The following is a 20312-nucleotide window of genomic DNA, read 5'->3' as shown; positions in this document are numbered from 1 at the left end:
AAGGAACGCTCATAGGGAACAGTACCGGTGTCTCGGGGCGTGCCAAGTGCCATGGGAGGCTGACTCGGAGCCCTTGACTGGCTCTTGGCTTCTTGCTGTTGTCTTGGCTGATGCACAGAACGGCTTGCACTGGACAGGCTTCTCTCGTAGTGGCCACGCTTGGAATTCTTGGCCAGTGTGTCAGGGTCTCGTGGGTGTAAAATAAGAATCTGTTGTTCCTCAGACAGAGCTGGTCCCAGCTGATGATCTTGGATGGCCTCTTTGAACTTCCCAGCAGGAGTCTACGTTTCAGACTCCATTCTGACCTCAGGAGACAGACTTGCTATATCTAAGTCTTATTTACTTAGTCTTCAGTTTTACATCCCAACCCTTCTCAGCCCACTCCCTCCTTCTTAGCTTATTTTTCAAAGTTCACTATGTTCAGACATTCTTCATGCTTTTGTTTATAGTTTCCACAATTTTTATCTAAATGTCAGCTATATTTCACTTGTTTCTATATCCATTTAATTCCCTTCATGTGTTGGAACATGAACCAGTCGGTGTAGCAAAGCATTCTATCTGGTGTGTGCTGTGGTGTGGTGAGGAAGACTGTATGATGGTATAAACCAGGACTTTCAACCTTTTCTGTAAGCCCAGTGATGAGCACTTTGGGCCTCACAGGGCATATAAGCCCATGTGCAATTGTTAAGTCCACCATTGTCATTATAAATCACCCAGAGACGATTCATGAGGGAGTAGGAATGGCTTTGTCCCAGCAAAACTTTATCTTTAGATACAGAAGTTTGACTTTCAGATAATTTTTCGAGTCATAAAATATTCCTCTTCTTAACCCCTATCCATTCATTTAAGGAGGTTTGGGGGTTTATTAAAAGGTGTGTGTGTGTGTGTGTGTGTGTGTGTTGGGGTAAGGACATGTATGTTCTTGTGCACAGGGATCAGAGGTTGATGCCAGACATCTTCCCCAGTAACCCCGTCTTATTTCTTGAAAGGTTTCTCATTGAACATGGAGTTTGCTGATTGGCTATTGTTGCCGGCCAGCAAGCCCCCTCCCACAGATTTTCTTCTGTCTCCCCATCCTCATCTCAGCCCCATTCTAATACCCCATGCCCCTTCTCCTCAGCCCCTAAGAGAATATTTTTAACATAAACTTTTAACACAGTGGTTAAAAGAGAGATAGTCAAGAATGACTAAGGCATACTGAGTGTGGGTATGGGTTTTTTTTAAGAGTTACCCCAACCACTAAAATAATAAAAATCTTCTCTTAACTAGTGAGCTGCATAAAAATTGATAGCAGACTGGTTTGTCACCCTTTGTACACCCTTGGCTATTCTACCCGAGTTACAAATGGACTATAGTGTGTATAAGGTTGCTCTTGTACCATGTAACCATGCGTCTGATGCCAGTCCCAGAGTTGAAATAGATTAGGAGAAGAAACAATGTCCTCATGATTGACTTCGCAGTACTTTGTTGTGTCTGTTGATTCAGATCACATTAGTGATTTACGTCTTGAATGTTAGGGAGTGTTTCCATCACCTGCGTGGCAAAGAGGAAGTTTTCTCCCAACATTGAGGATGGAGAGATAATAACTCTATTGTCTGTGTGTCTGTCTTTGAACTTGTCTAACTATGTAATCACATGAGAAAAATGATAAGAGAAAAGATAGAGTCTTCTATAAACTAGCAAGACCAGTTAGGGGGTAGAGGAAAGGAAGGAAGATTGAAAGAATGGCTCATTTAAACATCAAAACGATGAAAGAAAAGTGTTTGTGCGTGCGTGTGCGTGTATGTATGCATGCATGTGTCCGCAGGTGTGTTACCCTGTGCTGTCAGCCCCTCTCCCTAGCTACTGTGCCCTCTTTGGTGTTTGTGCCACATCAGTTTTTTTTTTCTCACAAGTTTCTTAGAGTGCCCCTTGTCCTCCTGCCCTTGTGGCAGACCATTTAATGCTAAATCACTCATCAAGCTGTCCACCTGGCCACTCCCACCTGAGTTAATCCCTTTTTGCATATAATTTGGACAGGATCCTAGAAGTTACTTATTGGCAGAATTCTGTATAAAGAAGCCTGGACCAGTGTGGCTTCTTCTGACAACTTGAGAGAGTGTGTAGAAATCTAGATGCTGAGTGTTGTACTATCTGTCTTTCTAGTTGCATAGACACAGTTTCTAGTATGTGTCAGCAGCCAGGACCCATTTATTTGCACATAGCATTCATAGGGTGTCAGTTACTGGTATAACCTTCAAATAGTGTCTTCATAAAAGTAGCTCAAAAATATTTCTTACATGAAAACCAGCTTCTTAAAGCAAAGTTGTTTTCCTAAAACTCATTGCTCTCCAGGATCAACACGAGCCAAGCAACCTTAGACAAGGCATATTAGCAGGTTTGTTTGGAGGGGTGGTAGCAAACTGGTGCAATCATTACCCGAGTTAGGGACAGGATCCGCTCGCTGTCCAGTTCATTTCAGCTACTTAGTAACTTTTTGAACTTAGAAAAGGTTTAAATATTTTATGTTTGGATCTTCTCATCTGAAGATGAGGATAAGAGAGCACCCACGTTATTGTAGAAGTGAAAATATTATTGTTTGTCAGTTTCCTTTAAATGATAGAGAAAAATCCCTGATGGTGTGTTGGGCTCATGACAGGAAATGTCCCCTTACCTGGCGGTGTGTGGCTAATTAATGGAAGCACCGCTAGTTGGCTGCTTCTCTAGGTGAAGGTGAGGTTGCATTGAAATGGTGGTGTTAGAGATACTCTGAGGTGCTCCCTCTCCGCAGTTTGGAGTCTAGCCTAACATATTTTCACACATGTAAGATGACACTTTAACTCAAATTTCAGGTGTTAGTGTGTGTGTGTGTAGGATGAGAAATTGAATACCTTCTTGCCCCTGGATAGTTGTGTTTTATGAATGTACTTTACTTTGCTCAAACCATGGAAGCATAACTCATATTTTAATACCATGTACATCTGTCCATCTATCTGTCCAAGGGCACTTGGTAACTCCCAAGTTACTTAGCTTTCCAGTGGCTCTTACTGACTATCTATCTATCTATCTATCTATCTTTTTTTTCCCTGACACAGGGTTTCTCTGTGTAGCCCTGGTTATCCTGTAACTCATAGAGGCTGGTCTTGAACTCACAGAGATCCCCCTGCCTTTGCTTTCCAAGTGTTGGGATCAAAGGCACGCACCAGCAACACCAGCCTGGTTCTTATTAATGTTTTTAAGACTTATTTTTACTAGTTGAGTGTGTGTGTGTGTGTGTGTGTGTGTGTGTGTGTGTGTGAGAGAGAGAGAGAGAGAGAGAGAGAGAGAGAGAGAGAGAGAATGTGTGAATGTGAGTAGAGGTGTGTTTCAAGAGAGGCCATTGATTCTCTGAAGCTACCATTACAGGCTGTTCTAAACCACCCAGTGCTGGAACTCTCTTGCTCTGCTTCTCTGCAAGAGCTGTGTGGACTCTCGTCCTTCTCTCTTAATAATCTTAAGAGCAACAACAGAAAAGGTCGATGAATCTATTATGCCTTTTTGCTTATCTTTTAAGTTTCTTTGGTTAAAAGCAGCCAGGACATACGACAGGCATCATCATGATAATTTTGAATTCTTTTTCTCTATTTCACCTTCTTTTTCTCTTAAATTCCTCACGTTAGTTTCTACATCTGGAAAATGTACGTGACCCATGACACTCAGTCTCCAGTTGCCTGGTCTTCCGATTCTGTGAGATGAAAAGAGGACTGTGGTCTGACACCACGGAGGGGTCAAAGAGAGTTAAATTAAGATCTGGTTTATATGAAGTTGGAAGCTGGAGATGGTGATGCTGTTTCCCTGGAGGCTGCTGTTGTAATAAAGCAAATCCTATGCACAGGCAGCCACTTCAGCCTCCTGGGCTTTGTAGGGTCACCGGTTCCCATTTGGTATTTCTACTAAATGATTAAGTTGGGATTCCAAATCACATATTTGGGGCTGGCGATAGAGCTTGATGGTTGAGTGCTTGCCTAGCATTCGTGAGGCCCCAGGTTCAACCCCCAACATCAACTACAGCAAAAGTGTGTGAAATTAGATCTTTGATATTTTTCCCCCTAATTCGGGTGATTCTTTAGCAATTTTCATCACCATTGCTTTGGAACATTCACTGGTTTGTCTGGTTATTTTATAGTCAGAATTCAAGGCCCAAGTCAAAACAGTAAACACCAAATTGTCAGGCAAATATAGCACTGAGGTATCAGCACTCTGTAAATTGATTTATTGGGGACAAGAGATTTATTTAGTCCATCCCATGGAGAATGACTTGTCTTGGTCCATAGCGAAAGGGAAGTCACACACTCCGTTTAGCTGCGCTGTGCCTTAGCTGACCTGTTTGTAGGAAGAGATGAAGCTGATCACTTTGATAAGACAGGCATAAATGGTAGTGCTCGTGTGAGTTGGTTGGACGTGTGGATGGTAACGCTCATGTAACATGGTTGGACATGTGAATGGTAACGCTCATGTGAGATTGTTCGATGGTGCTTTTCAGTGTTACAGTGGCCCATTGGATGCCCCCTGTGTTAGTGACTCTGTCATAGCTGTGATAGATGCCATGACCAAAAGAGCAACTTAAGGAAGAAGGAATTTATTGAGCAATAGAGGGTGCATTATTGGGGAGTTGGGAGAGGCGTGCCATGAAATCAAGGACAGAAAGTTGGTTTATTGCATTTTACTGTCACACAAGAAGCAGAGAGCAAGAAAAGTAGATTGAGGCTTCAAACCTTCACAGCTCACCCCCAGTGACATGCTTCCTCCAGCAAGGTTCCACAACCTTCCCCTTACAGGGCCACTAGCTGGGCATGAATTGTTCACATACATGAACCTATGGGAGCCATTTCTCATTCAATAGACTGTGTTAGCCAGAGAAATCTTTAAAACACATAGTATACCAAACTCACCCAGAGAAATTAGCAGGAGGTGTTATTTTCAATTTCGTGGATGGCTCTTGAGCATACGAACATTTAAAAAAATAATAACAATGTTTCATCTATGGATTTGCATCATGTTTTATTTCTTGGCAGTGACGTTGAGCTGGTCTCCGAGTGTGACATAACTGGAGTGTTGTGCTTGGAGAAGCTCTCTCCCTGAGTGTTCAGCTTGGGATGTGTCTCTGGGCTCTTTATTCTTTCTTTACTTGGGGAGCTTTCCAAGTTCTCAGGGAACATTTAGGACCCAGCTTAGTACAATAAACTCAAAGGTACCCTTTCCTTTCGTCTCCCAGGGTGCTGTGTAGCATAACAAAATGTGGTGTACGCACCATTACAGGCACCATTTCCTTCTCACGTCAGACAGTTTTCACTTCTTTCTTTGAACTTCCCTCCCCTTCCCTCGCTTCTTTTATTCACCCTCGAATGTCTCTCTATGTATATATTCATTGCATGTGTGTATTTGTATGTGCCTGTTCATGGGTAGCTTTAGGTGCACTTACGCGCCTGTGATGGCAGGAAGGTCCTTGGGTGTCCTTCAGTCTCCTTGCACCTCGTTTGCAGCATGGTCTATTGTTTGTTACAGTGTGTGCTGGGCCAGCTGAGCCTCAAGTTGTGTGGGTGGGGTGGGTAGGTGGGGGGGGGTCTCCTGTTTCCACCTTCTATCAAGCCATAGGAGTGAATGCTGGGAAGAAGCAGAGTAGCTTACCACCTCTGGCTTCCCACAGTGCTGGGGAGGAGATCTTCAGAGCTACTCAGGGCCATCTCTCAGCCTCCTCCTTTTATCTTTTATCTCAGTGTTCTGGAACCTTTGTTTTATAGTTCCTCCTTCATCTTCCCCATTTTCATTCTTCTTGCTTTGGTCTTTCTATTCTTCCAGTATTTATTTCTTCTTTCTGAATAAATTCAAAAGTATCAACCTTTTAGAGCTATTTGCCAATGAATTCTTCTTCTCTCCTCCCCTCCCCTCCCTTCCCCTCCTTTCCCCTCCCCTCTTCTTTGTTTTTAGTCTGGCTGTGGTTTGATTTTCATTGGTCATTTACTCTTTGCCCTAGCTTCAGATGGTCTAAAGTAGGCTAGCAGGGGCTAAGACCTTCTCCAGTGTGAAGGGGCCAGCTAATGTTCTTCTTCAGGTCCTCTGTAGAACTGTCCCTCAAGGAGTCCCAGGGACTTTCCAGCTCTTCTGTTTGCCTGCATTCTGTTTGGTGCCAGGCTCTCTAAAACTGAAGAGTATATGGTAATGGTAATAATTTGATGTTATGGTACTAGAGGGTAGTGCTGTCCCTCGGATAATGGCATAGGAGTGACTTCTTGGCTTATCACTCTTTACAGTAGTTTGGGAATTCAGATGGCCCCTGAGTTCTCTTTCTGACTAGAGTTTTACAGAATGGAGTTCTGCACAGTCTGTGAATCAGCCACGTCTGCCATAGTCATTCGTGTTAAAGTTCTTCACTGTGTTAGGAGAGGTGAGTTCGTCATATGTGCTCCCTGCTGAGAACGTGTTCTGGGCTGGGATGTCAACCAAGGGAGAGTCACTCATTCCATACGTTTTCTAATTTAAAAAAAAAAAAAAAAGCACACCGTCAATATTTTTTTCTTAATTGAACAGTTTGTTGAACAGACGGGTGCTTTAATTATGGTGGTCTAAATTTACACACATTGCGGTGGTATTTTGCTACATTAATTACCTTACTTGTCAAGAGTAACAGGTAATTACTACATCAACTCACCCTCCTGCAGTATATGGAAACAGAACTTTATTTGAACAGATCCAGGGAGCCAGAGTGTAGTCCGCAGCCCTTCACTCTCTGCTGAGGGACGACAGCATTGCTCAGCTTACTGGATGACAAAATGAAGAAGAGTTTCTCTTTCTCTGTGGCTGCCCATCTAAGATATGTGTCCAGAGGCACCATGGGTCCTGGGAGTATGCACACTATAAGGAAACCATTGAGATCTCTGGTTTTATTCTCCCACCCCCTCAGATGTACTTCAGAGATCATGTATGACTTTTCCAAGGCCACACAAGAGTTGCATCCGTTTCAAAACCTAGATCAGCTCCAGACTCTTCGTCCTCCTCACCGCCATCATTCCCCCACCTGTGTGAAGCACAGTGCATCTTAATGATTTCTATTGCGGGTATTGAAAAGCCATTTGATAGGGTCTACTTTAACTATTCGTTCAGTCACTAACCAATGCCGTGGCTGACTTATAGAGCTAAAGTTTTTAGCCTGTGTTCTGTTGAATTGCCAGGTACAACTCATCTCATCTGACTTCCTCTCCATTGTTCCTGATGTCAGCTTTCAGGACAGACTGTGTTAAAGTCGCACTCGAATGTTTTCTTAAGGCGTGAACACTTTGGAGCCGATAGGATACCCTTAGCAAAATGATGCCGCTTGACCTCTCCTGGCTTCCGTAACTCAGAGAGGAAAGGCTCTCTGTCAGCTTGTAGGAATGGTACTGACTGCACACAGTGACATAAGGCATGCATACTGTCTGAAAAGGCTTTGTCCCCTTTCTAGTCAAACACCCGTGACAAAACTACAAACTGTGGTCAGCACAGAATACTTACAAGTGGATTTTCAGAGCCATCCAAGGTAGAGAGGCTCAGCTTTCAGTACCTGCTTTTCTTCTTGCAACTTACGCCATGGATGGGTGAGATTATAAAGATGTTGAGGGTCAAGGGCACCATCTTGCAGAGATCATAGGAAATGGCTTGTAGAGGCCAGAGTGCGTCTCATGGAGGTTGCTCTCAGGACGAACAAAGGAGGATTGATTTTCTCCAGTCCTCAGCCCACTTCAGTTTCTAGTTTTTGCCTGGTCTCACGTCATTGTAAATCACTCCGAAGCTTGTCATCTGTTCTAGCTTCACGTAATTGGCTTAGTAAGTAATGCATTGATTCTGCAGCTGTCTGTCCATCCAGTGTCTGCTGTTTGACAGGCATCCTTCTGTTTCTGGCAGGGTAGGGTGCACAGCAGGCATTTAATAGGAGGAGTCAGGCAAGCGGGCGAGGTGAAGAACTGAACCGCTTTTATGCGGTGACAGTTCACAAAGGACGGACAGTGTGAGGAATGTGTCTTGGAGGCCCCTCAGTCTATTCACAGAAGGCCTCTTGGAGAAATTGACTTGATTTCAGATCTGCAGACTTAGAGTCATCTCCATGAACTCAGAGGAGGTAGACAAGCGCACGCAAGCAGAGGGCGTGACTGAGGGGGAGCAGGAAAGTCCATGCGGCTGAACTGGGCCTGGAAATGGAGGGATGAGAGGGCTAGGGATAGAGCAGCATTAGGGTCTTGTGTACCATGGCCAAGGGCTGGCTTCCCCTTCACACTGATAGATGGCTGTGGGTATTGGAGACTTCCAAGTCAGGTGCCAGAAGCAGCTACTGCCGGGGGAGTGGCTTGCAGTTTCTGGAAACTTCCCAGGGAGCGAGACAAGACCCTGGTATCCTGAGTGGGAAGAGGAAGTCTAGAAACTGCTGCACTCCACACAGCTCTGCTGTTTCTGACTGAAGCAGGAGTCCCCGTCACCAGCGGGGGGAGGCACCCCTCCATGGGAGTATGTCCTCAGCACCTGGAGCCATCTGTATCACTGGGGTTTAGAAATTGAAATCTTCTGGCCTCCTCTTAACTTTAGTGAATCAGAAGGGGCCTAGCTACCTTCCACACATAAGGAGGCCTCCATGTGATGCCAGCGAGACAGAGTTGGTGAATTGGACTGAGTTTAATGCCTGAGACATTGAGAGCTCTGGAACTCCAGTTCTTTTGAAAAGAGTGAGATTATGGAGAAGCCATTCTGATACAGGGGCAACTGGGGCTCAAGTACTTCTTTCTTGTGTCTTTGTGGAGTGAAAGAATACAAAAGTACTTCTGGTTTTGTTGCAGGATAGCAAAGGTTTGTCTAAGGGAACAAGTGGGTCCCTAAGGAGGATAAATGCCATGGTAGAGGACACAACACCTCCGATTCTTCTGCTGCTATTTCTCCAGATAATTTAGAGGTGCTGTTTTAGTGGGACTCATATTCTTCTCCCTGTCAGTGCGGAAAAAGTACACTGTCCCATCACGACACTTGGGTGCATGCAACAGTGTGCCTAGACTCTCTCTTACTCAGTGAATTTGAACTTGATTTGGGTCTGAGAGTCTTGCCACTTAGTTATCTATTGTTTCTTTTTAAAAATTTAAATATTTGTATTAATATTTTGAGGTTTCATATATTTTTATATTTTATCATAATCACTCCCAAATCCTCCCAGATCTACCCCACCTCCCTAATCTCCCGACTTCACCTCCTTTAAAAAAAATAAAGCAAAACATCAATAACCCATCAATTCCATTTCATGTTGATCACATACATCCCGGTGTAGGGCCACCCACTAGAACATGATCTACCAGAACCACACCCTTTTGAAAATGGACCATCCTCCCCTGAATCCATCACCTGTCCATAGCTCCTCAGTGAGCCCCTCTCCACTGCAAACTAGAGTGATGACTGGTTTAGTCTTGTGCAGGTCTCGTGCAGGCCACGACTACAGCATCGTGTCCTGAGAACTCTAGTCCCCCTGATGTTGGGCTTTTACAATCTCTACCTACCATGCCGTTATATTTTTATTTTTTATTTATTTATTTTTAAAGATTTATTCATTTATTACATGTAAGTACACTGTAGCTGTCTTCAGACACTCCAGAAGAGGGAGTCAGATCTTGTTACGGATGGTTGTGAGCCACCATGTGGTTGCTGGGATTTGAACTCCTGACCTTCGGAAGAGCAGTCGGGTGCTCTTACCCACTGAGCCATCTCACCAGCCCCCCGTTATATTTTTAAAGTTACTCTAGAGAGAAGATCAAGACCTACTTTTGTGCTCACATGAGTCTTTTTCTTAGCGGGGCCAGTGCAGAGCTACGCAACGCTTCCTTGCCATCCACATAGCCCTGTCCACCCACCCAGCTCCTAATTACCTTTAATGCCTTGTAGATTATTCTTTGTGCAAAGCCTTTTCTCACCTGTCCAGGGTCAAGTCTGTGTTAATCATTTCCATATGCTTTTGCTAGTGCCTCCTGGTAGATGTGGAGTTGGAAGCATAGAGACCTCATTTGTCTCAAATTTGATCAGGTCCCACTTCTAACATAGTGCCAGCACACAGTAAAGCACGGAGGAAGTGCCAGCCAGCCAGGAACTCAAGAGGCAGAGGCGGAGGTTTTTGAGTTCACGGCCAGCTTGGTCTGTAGAGTGAGTTACAGACCAGCCATGGCTGTAGAAATGGGGAAGACAAAACCTGACCAATGAAAAATGTTCTTGAAAACTGTCAGGGTGATGAATGGAAGCAGGACAGATGCCTTCCCTGAGAGTTTACATAGAACAGTGACATACAGTCCTGTCCTAGAAACAAAACCAGAGATGTGTGTTTCCTTCATATAGATTCTGCTCCTGTATCAAGTATGTGCTATGGTAGCTGCTTCAACAAGCTGCACGTAGGTTTTGACAGCCTAATAATAAAAGATGTGAGCGTGTTCCTGTTGTGTCCATAGACACTGACGAGCCATTGTCATGTGGATTGTGGTGTCTCCATGGCACAGGGGACTTAGGCTGTCTCTCTGTCAGTGTTGGCAGTGGTGAACCTGTGTTTGCTGACCATATCATTTGCCAGAAATGACATGCCAGGGCATGTGGCCACTGTAGCCTTCTGCTGTGGCTAGCAAGAAAGCCAAGAGGAGTTAGTTGCCTTATGATGGTCCCCTTGTCCGTGTCATTGTGTCATTTGCTCCGATTGTTGATTAAAACAAAGGTTTGTGATTTCTGTCTTGAGAGTCTACTTGTCTGGGGGATGGACAGTTCTCAGCAGTTAAGAGTATAGGCCATTCTTCCAGAGGTCCTGGGTTCAATTCCTAGTACCAACATGGCAATTCACAACTATCTGTAACTCCATTCAGTCCCAGAGGATCCATCATCCTCACACAGATATATATGCAAGCAAAATATCAATGCACATAAAAGTAAATATGTTATATAAAAATATATCCTATTTGTCACTAAGTACTCTTGACTTTCCAGGGACCAGAAAGAATGGTGGCATTAAAGCCTTTGTTAATGTACTTTATTTTATAAATGTGTGCATTCGTGTGTGCGCGTGTGTGTGTGTGTGTGTGTGTGTGTGTGTGTGTGTGTGTGTCCATGTTAAGGCCAGACAAATTGAGGTGTCCTACCTGGATACACAATGAATTCCAGTCTGGGAGTTAGGTGAGACCCTGCCTTAAATTTTAAATAAATTAAGAGAGGGGACCTAATAAAATGGAGAGGTACCTAGTTCAGTAATGAAATTCTTATTTAATATGATGTGCAGGGTGGTGGGTTTAATGCTAGGGAATAGTGTGTTGTTTCTTCACTGTCCTGCTGACCAGGGTGGTTCTCAGAATAGAATTTAAAATCTTGACCTGGCCTGCCTGCCTGTCCTCCCTCCCTCCCTTTCTCCTCCCTGCCTTGCCCACTCCTTCTCTCAGTGAGGAGTTTCACTTGAGAGGAGAGATGTTAGGCTAAGCTGGAGGGTGTCTGCAAGGCTCTTACATCTTGCAGTCCATAGGTTTTTGGAGCTCTGTTCTAAGAGCATGGGGGAACCATGGATGGAGGGTGAAAAGCCTACAAAAATCTTGTTAGTGCCTAGCATTATCTTGTCCAGCTGACAAGGAGTGCAGTTGAGGTCCCCTCCTTCCTTCTGCATTCAGTGTGCTTATCAATCAGGAGCCTGCTATTTCTAGTTCAAAGCAAGCAGTTTATTTGGACTAAATATTTATGAAATGCTGAGCTTCGTGATCAAGATGTATTTTGTTTTTAATGAGCAAATGACTCAGAATTGTTTGAAGTTATTAAAAGACAAATGACTGTGTGCCATCGTGGGAAATGGACAGAGGAGAAAGTAGAATTCTGCATTAAGCATTTTATTTATGGTCTAATCCACAAGCAATCTGATTCTTTAAACAGGATGATTTAATTTCTCTTAAAGGCTCAAAGTATAAGAATTGAATTTATTTATGGACTCTCATTAAAGGGACTTTAATGAAGTCAGGCAGTCTACACAGTTGCTTCAAGGAAAGCTCCCTGAATTCCTAAGAAGAACCAACACCGATCCATGCAAGAGGTGACACAAAGTGTCAGTCCCCAAGACACTTCCAGCCCGCTGCAAAGCCAAGTGTAGCCAAGTTCTTGGACAAGTTTTTAAAATTGTATAGCTAATGTTTCCTTGCCTTGGACAAATCCAGAAAGCTAAAAATAGTAAATAAAAAGAATTTCTAATCCCTTCTGTCCGACTAATTCTTCTTGATCTTTCCTGCAGCTTGTTTTATGTGCTTAAGGACTAGGGCAGGTTAATTTTCCTGTCTTGCTTATTTCATGCCATGTCCCAATCATCTCCATAGCTTTATTCTTAATGGCGACAAAGTATTCCTTTGTCAGGCTGGACTATGTTCACTTGCTTCTGTTCCAGTTTTGATTGATGGTTTAGGTAAAACAGAGTCCTAAGAATTTATTCATTTTACGTCTCAAATCGTCTTGTACACAGCAATGTTAAAATAAAACATTAGCTGGGATACAGATTCTTGCATTATCTTCTCTCTGTTATGTATCTGTATGTTGCCGTCTAAAATAACAAATAAGAAAAACAAGCCAAATCTTGGTTGTAACAATTCTCCGTTCTCAGGGAACAATGGGGGAGTACACTGCTTGTTTTCTTTCTGTGTGTCTTGTGACTGGACATTTAGTTCTTACCTTAAAAATTGCTTAGCAAAGCACACCCCCCTCCCCAATCAAGGAAAGCAGTTTGGGTCTAATTTACAAAGCCTTTGTGCCTGCCTTTGGAAGTCTAAGAGAATATTATTCCCCGGTTCTTAGAGTTGTGATTCCACTTATATTTTAAACTATATATAGATGTATATATATATATTACGTATATAAAGTCTCTTTAAAGTTTTAAGGTACCTCTATTTCAGATCAACAGAGGCATTTGATCATATTAAGAGCAAGAACTTTAGGTCTTCTTATTGTTGGAAATATTGCTTACAGTTTTGTCCCAGCCAGTGCTGTATGTGGCTTGCAGACACAGGGAGAGTGGCTGAGGGAAGGAATTCTCTGCAGTGTGTCAGAGTTCGCAGGAAGCTGGGCTCTGTTCTACAGCTGTTGTATCCTGAACCTTTGTCACATTGAGGCTGTTCTCTTAACAGCAGGAATTTATTCCTGGCAGCCAGAGGTCCTGCATGAAATTGCCAATCAGAGCTGTTTCCCTATGACGTTAGAGGAGATCTTGTGTGTTGTGAGTGTATGGATGGATATGCAAAATACTCAGCTTTAAGGCAGAAATGAGCAAGTCGTGGCACTTGAACCAAACCTCCTCTTCTGACTTGTTTTTATCAATAAAGTTTTATTGCAAAGCGGCTACACCCATTTATTAGCATTTTTGCCTCCTTACTGTGATGGTATAGTTGAGCTGTTGTTAGAGAGAGCTTATGTATGACTGTAATCTGTCTGTCTGTATCATCCATCCATTGTCCGTCCATCTGTCTGTCTATCATTTGTACTGGAGATTGAGTGAATCCATGTGTCACGTGCCTTTCAGCCATACTATATCTCCTGTCTCCAATCATCCTTCTTCTCTTCTTTTAATAATTATTTTTTTAAAAGCAGGGTTTCTTTTTTCTTTTCTTTTTTTTTTATTGGATATTTTCTTTATTTACATTTCAAATGTTATCCCCATTCCTGGTTTCCCCTCCGAAAAACATCCCCTCCCCTCTCCCTCTGCTCACCAACCCACCCACTCCAGCTTCCTGGCCCTGGCATTTCTTTCTGTAGCCCTGATTGGCCTGGATCTCACAAAGATCCTCCTGCCTCTGCCTCCAGAATGCTGGATATAAAGGCATGAACTATCACACCCAATTCGTTCTTAGGATTGGAATAAAATATAGTTATATGCCTTCAATATATTAATAGTATGGATATAGAAAATGGTTACTTCCCAAGAGCCTCAATAGATACTTGTTTTGCTCTGAAATGGTCTTTTAAAAATCACCTAGAACATGTAAAATCCCTCCCCCTTGTTTCCTGCTTCTCCTACCCTCTGTATCTGGTTGGTCCTGACCATTTCTGCGTTCGCAGCTGAAGACTTCCCCTCCTGTTGTAGTGGAAGTGATATTTGAATTAGGGAGATGCCATTGGGTGTTTTTTCCCCTTAAATCAATAGTGTGAATGTTATTATGGATTATGTATGTTCTCTATAAGTTTTTCTATGGAATGCAGGGGCGAACTCAGCTGGGCTCACAGCTCGCACAGCTGTGTGGGGCAGGCGCTTACGTTGTACTCCTGAGGGGCTCTATATTTTCATCCACACAAGGGGAAGCACGTTAACTCACTGGCTTATGTCAAGATTAGGCAAGGTAAGGCATGCCTGGTACATCCTAAGAATGTGGTGGCTATTGGTTTTTCCTCCCCTCCTGTCCTTAGTTTGGGTAGAGGAGTTATATACAACTGTAGGGTATCCTTAGGGGCTCTCACCTGCTTGTGCTTTGGCATTTGGTAGTGCTTTCCATACGTAGAGTTTGTCCGGAGATTGAAGCTGAAGCCCAGGAGATACTGTACCTGTGTTACAATAAAATACTAGGCCAGTGGGGGGTAGGGGGTGGGGTGAGGATAACAAGTGCAAGGCTCTGGGTTTAGTGCTCACCACTGAGAGTGGAGATGAAAATTTAGGGGCTGAGAGGGAAGGAGGGCAGAGAAAAAAAATAGAGCTGGTAGGACAGTGTCTGTGTAGCATATGGAAGACCTACCGTTTAGTGCTCCCTAGGGAAGAGAGAAGGGAGAGGGAAGAAAAGATGGAGGGAGACAGAAAAGGAGAGGGGGAAATGAGGAAGAGGGAACTAACAGAGGAAGAGTAAAAGGGAAGGAAGGCAGAGAAGGGAGGGAAATGAAGTGAAAGTAGGCTTGGAAATATATATGAATGGAAAGATGGATGGATGGATGGTTGGGTGGATGGATGGATGGACATGAATCATACAAGTAAGTTCAGAGATAGTGCAGCACCAGCCTTACTATCGTTAGAACCTAGAATAAAGAAATAAGAAGAGGGAGCGGGCACTGCTGACAGTGGTCACAAAAGAGGCTTCACTCGGTGCTTTCTGCTTCTCAGGTACCCTTAGGTTGGCCAAGGCTCTGCTCTGTGTGTCCTGCCTGTCATGGTTTCAGTTCAAGGCATTCTGTAAAGCTCTGTGGATCCTTTTATGGCCCTGGGTTTAACACATCCTGTAATACTACTCCCCTTAGATGATAGGAAGTTCCCACAGGGTCTCTGGACCTTCAATCATGGATGAGAGGGGGACTAAAGGCATCAGAGTCAGAAGGTAGTGAGTGCATCCTACCTTGGCATGTTTAGTCAGGACTTGGTGGCAAGGATCCTCACTCACAGCTGTGAGGGGATAGGGCATCCAGCCCAGCTCTCTGCTTAGAGAGAAGGAGAACTGGATTTGACAAGCACCCAGCCACTCGTTACAGACTGACAGTGTTTTACCAGGTCATGGTGGGGCAATAACTACTTACTGGAAATGCACGCTATGGAGATGCTGACCCTCTGTGAACCTGCCTGCTATAGTTGCTCATGGAAATAGCAGCCCTGGAGACAGTCAGGCTGCTCGGAACAATGGACCTAGATACTTGTTGAAATGTGCTTACAAACCAGCCAGCCGTCTAAATCTGCTTCCCACATGTTGTGCACTGTTTAGGCATCGTGACCCTTCTAAAAGTGTAGATCTATCTTGGGCGAGAATTCCAAGTGTATGTGCGCCGGCATTGCTGCGTGTAATGACACTCATTCCCGAAGTGATCTATGTGGGCTCAGACTTGTTTTGCTATTTTATAAAAATCCAGAGTCATATGCGGTGTTCAGTAGAATTCTTTATCCTGAGTGGCAGACAGAGTTTGTTGAAATATTTCTTTAATTTGAATTGCACATTCTATGATGAACCACTTTGGGAGCAGTCTCCGTTTTATCATCCCTTTAATAGATGTAGGCCTACCTTTTAAAAAAGTTATTCATTTTAAATTATTATATGAATATTTCAGGATTATAATCATCGTAAAATGAAAGAAAATTTGTCAGACCAAAATAGAAATTTAATTTAAGATAGAAATTGATTATAAGGTTTAGTTAGGACTAGAAACGTGCATAAAAGGGTATTTTTAAAGCCCTCCAGCTATACAGTTTTGTTATCATTTCAGAAAAATCACAGATGTGTTTATTGATGTCCTTGGTGATCATGTTTGAGCCAGTTTAATTAAAGGCCAAACTTTTGTAAGGTTGAAAAAGCAAAGTAAGCCTTGTGTCATCCATGGAGAAATGAATGTAAAGATCTGCACTCAGAGCACCGAGATTACTGTCACCAAGCAAACAGCAAATGCAGGGACAGACAAATCCCAATGCCCTGACCCAGCCAGGCCCTGAAGGAGCCCGGGGCCTGTCCGAGATACTTAGGCATCCAGGCCTGTTACTCCTCTACACACAGGGGTCCAGACCCAGAACCTGCCCAGATACGGAGCAGTGGTCAAGTGAAGACAATGTGGTATACAGGCACAATGGAGTTCTAGGTTTCTATTAAAAAACAAAACAAAACAAAACAACAACAACAACAAAACCATGTCAGGTACAGGAAAAGCATCTGAGCTGCGGGGTTATCCTGTGAAGTGAAAGAAGCCAGACTCAGGGGACATCAAGTTTTCTCTTGTTTGCCGAATTTAAGTTCAAGTAAACAGCGGGGGGGGGGGGTGGGGGTGGGGGGGGTGGGGTGGGGAGCTGTTGAAGTGACCAGTGGGAAGGGCAGGGGAGCGTACTTGGTGAATGTGAGCAAAGTGTGTGTGTGTGACAGCGTCCTGGGGAACCCCATTATTTCTGCATATTACATGATGCCCTGTTTCAAAGATGTCTAAGATTTGTACGAGGCAGATGGCACTCCTGACTGGCACTCTTGACTGTGTTGAAGTTCCAGCGGTCATAGTCAAAAAACAAGTCAAGCTGGTCTATAGGCATGCATGGTGATTCTAACATTCCCTTCTCTTTCCTTGGTATTCTTCCACCTGTCACTGGGTCCTGGGTGACATGTGAAGCAGGAAACAAGTTGACCAGGTTTGTTTTCCAGTCAGCTCTTGCTTATTTTTCTCTGGTGGCCCTTTGTTTCCATGGGGTTCAAATTTACTATTCATGAGACCCATTTTAATCAATGACCGTATCAGACAAATGGAAGCTAAGCGCTGGTTAGTATGGTGGAAATAAACATGGGCTCTCATTAATGGTGCTGTCTGAATAATGAGGTGAGCGTTGTGTCCTGAGCTACACTGAGAGCAAGCAAGCTCCTCACTGGAACGACAGGCTGACAGCTACGTCTAAGCTACAGTCATTAGTGGGCCCCGCCATCAATGTCATGGTACTGTGTCAAATTAGTTAGTGTCCCCTTAGCCGAGAAGCTGGACCTACAAATTATCCTCCCACGTCCCCGGAAGCCGTGTTTGTGAAACCCACGATCAAGTGTGAGCAAATTATTAACACGGCTCATAAATTAACTAGTTTACAGGCTTATAACATTTTACAAGTCGATAATAAAGGGCCCCAAAGTTCCCCAATGGCTCTGTCCTGGTGTGAGGACCGAGATCAGCCAACTTTCTATGTGAAGCTGGTGGTTGGAAGAGGCACAACTCCCGGGGTCTCAATGTCAGTGTTGGGTGGTATTCGCCAGGAATGCCAGCAAGTGTACTTCCATTGAGGGCAACATAATGAAAGTCATTATCTCATTATGCTGATGAGTGCATGACAATGGCCCTTTCTCTTGGTGGCAGTCATTCCTTCAGAGAGTACATCTGAATGGTCACTGCTCACCCCAATGGACATTTTAAAAAAATATTTTTGATGCATTCTTATGTTTAGTTTGAGAAGAATAACGACCACATAGCTTAGCTTAGAAGAACTAGGATTTGTGTGTGTGTGTGTGTGTGTGTGTGTGTGTGTGTTGGCAGCGTAGGCGTGTGGGTAGATACACAGGCACATGCTCACGTGACCATCATTGTGCACGTGTGTGTGAGGAGGTCGTTGTTCTCGTGTGCTTTCCCAGTTGTTTTCTAAGGTGGATGTCTCACTGAACCTGGGGTTCGCTGATTGGGCTGTGCTGGCTGGCTGGCTGGCTGCACAGACCTCTCCCACCTCTCTAGCACTGGGATCTTGTATATCCTACTGAACTCATTTTCCTTACTGCTTGCCTGGCAGGCACTAGGCTGCCTGGTTCATCTCCTAAGCCCTAGAGCAAGGATGCTCAAGCTGGTCTGCCTGGAACAGTCTGTGAGTTGCCAGCCTCTGGTGCCTAGGAAACAGACTAGTAAACAGCCTGGTGAAGTCGGCCTGAGGTTATCTGAATCTAAAAGAGATACAGACCCAGGTCGTCATCTCTGAACTCTCTTCTGTGTTTTTTCTTGACAGACAACCCACGTGGTTTCCCGAGACTTGTTCTCAGACTTTGAAGTCATAAAACTTCACACATCTTTTCAATTCTAACTTCTCAGTTTGATTAATCTAGGAAACGGGTCCAGTCATCAGATGTTACTTGAACGTACTGAGCATCCTGTGGGAAGGGGAGAACACATATATATCCTTGAAGTGCTCACACCGCACCCTGATTCTGCTTCGATTTGTTCTCCTAGAGCATTCGTTCCTTCTGTAGGCTCCACAGCAGTGGAGGTGGTATTATGATCACCTCAAGGTTTCATGGGAGCCTTTGACAGGCAGCTATTCTGACAGAGTCAGCAATGGCTCAAAGGGGGATTGAACCCACTTGGTAAATAGGATACTCATAACTCAACCAGACCACAGAAGCCCATAGCCTCAGCACACATACCTGCCCCCATGACAAGTCTGTGTCCTGGCCTCTACTAGCATGTGGAGACAGTGTGTCTGGCTCACGAGCAGCAGCTCACCTGCTTTTTCAGGGCACCTGTGTCAAGAGGGATGCGTTTCCTCCTCGCCTCTTCTCCAGAATATCTGAAGCCAGGTTAATGGACCCAAACCTGAAGCAAAATCTTTTTGTTTTGCATGAGTGTTTCTTCTTGCTTATACTTCCCAGAACCCGTGATCATTATAATTCAGATTGCATCCTAAAAATGTGGCTGGAGAGATGGCTCTGTCTGCCCAGTGCTTGTTCCTGTGAGATTGGACTGTGCATTCATATCCCTAGCACTTGCATGAAACAGTGGCATGTGTCCTTCAACCCAGAGCTGAGAGAAGAGACAGTTGAATGCCTGAGGCTTGCAATCCAATTAGTCTAGGCAAATGGGTAAGCACCAGGTTCAGTAAGAGACCCCATCCCAAAATAGTGTACAGACCTGATTGAGGGAGTCCTCTCACTCTGACCTCTGTCTTCCGTCCACATGCACACATGTATATGTGTGCGTATGAGTATATACACACACCAAAATAAAAGAAGACACTAATGAACCCATAAGGGAACCAGACTATGGTAAGGAATATCTATGCTCTTGAAAGCCACAGTTGTGCTTGTTTTTCATCTTCCTGATTCTAGCAGAGGAGGGGGAATCAGGACTAAGTTCATGTGTGAAGAAAACAGCTCTATGAAACAAAGTCCTTTACCCTAACCCTTCTCTCCTTCTTTCCCCCCAGGCTCCTTCTGTGTGCTGCAGTCTTGTGGCGTTCTGCAGGCCCCCTGCCAGTGACCCCAGGCTTTTTATGGCTGTGAGACTCATTAAAAGCTCAGGGTAAGTGACCAATGTCTGTGTCACCAAAGAGTAGAAAGAAAATTGTGGCTCACTTGCTCTAGGATCAGGCAAGAGTCCCAAAGTTGGCAGGTACGGGTCTGCTGCCACTTTCTGTGACAGTTGTAGGAAAATTGTATCTATAGATCCCTTCAGGGTTGGAGATGAGAGCTCAGTGGGTGAAGTACTTGCCTTGCCAGCATGATAGCCTGAGATCATTCCTCTGCATAAACAACAATAAAATTCAGGCATTTGCTTATCATTGCTGAGGAGGCAGACAGGTGAATCCTGAGGCTTTCTGGCCAGCCAGCCTGGCCTACTTAGTGAGTTTGAGGTCTCAGTTAAAGACCCTGCCTCACAAAACAACGTAAATGGCCCCTGAGAAACGACATCCTTGCCCTCCACACATATCCACATATGCACATGTATATTTGTACAAACTCGAACATGAATGATGTACACACACAATCCTCACCCCAAACAGAGTGAACTAAAAAGAATCCCATTTGTGCCTGGTTGTGGACCATAGTTACAGGAAGATGTCGAAATGCAGAGATGGCTCACATTGTTTCAAAGGGACCAGAGAGTGACTCTCATCACCC

The 20312-nt window shown here is 44.2% G+C and overlaps 1 protein-coding gene and 1 long non-coding RNA gene across 18 annotated transcripts in view; one reads left to right on the top strand and one right to left on the bottom strand.

The window, feature by feature from the left end:
- Positions 1-20312, top strand: part of Foxp1 (forkhead box P1) — a 597405-nt gene that overhangs the window by 194690 nt on the left and 382403 nt on the right. For all 16 annotated transcript variants that reach the window (XM_006505316.4, XM_030255064.1, XM_030255065.1 and 13 more), the window contains one exon: positions 19619-19713. The gene's annotated coding sequence lies outside the window, so the exon portion shown is untranslated. The remainder of the gene's footprint in view (positions 1-19618; positions 19714-20312) is intronic.
- Positions 4192-7138, bottom strand: Gm32882. Of its 2 annotated transcripts, XR_003956346.1 has the most exons (4): positions 6668-7138; positions 6031-6489; positions 5647-5833; positions 4192-4341 (listed from the first exon to the last, which is right to left on the bottom strand). It is a non-coding gene; the product is annotated as a predicted gene, 32882 (long non-coding RNA). The 2 variants fall into 2 exon arrangements; XR_001785460.2 differs by lacking the exon at positions 4192-4341 and having other exon boundaries at positions 4648-5833.

This window comes from Mus musculus, chromosome 6 (genome assembly GCF_000001635.26).
Source record: "Mus musculus strain C57BL/6J chromosome 6, GRCm38.p6 C57BL/6J".
NCBI classification, from domain to species: domain Eukaryota; kingdom Metazoa; phylum Chordata; class Mammalia; order Rodentia; family Muridae; genus Mus; species Mus musculus.
This window is presented reverse-complemented; position numbering and strand designations above follow the sequence as displayed.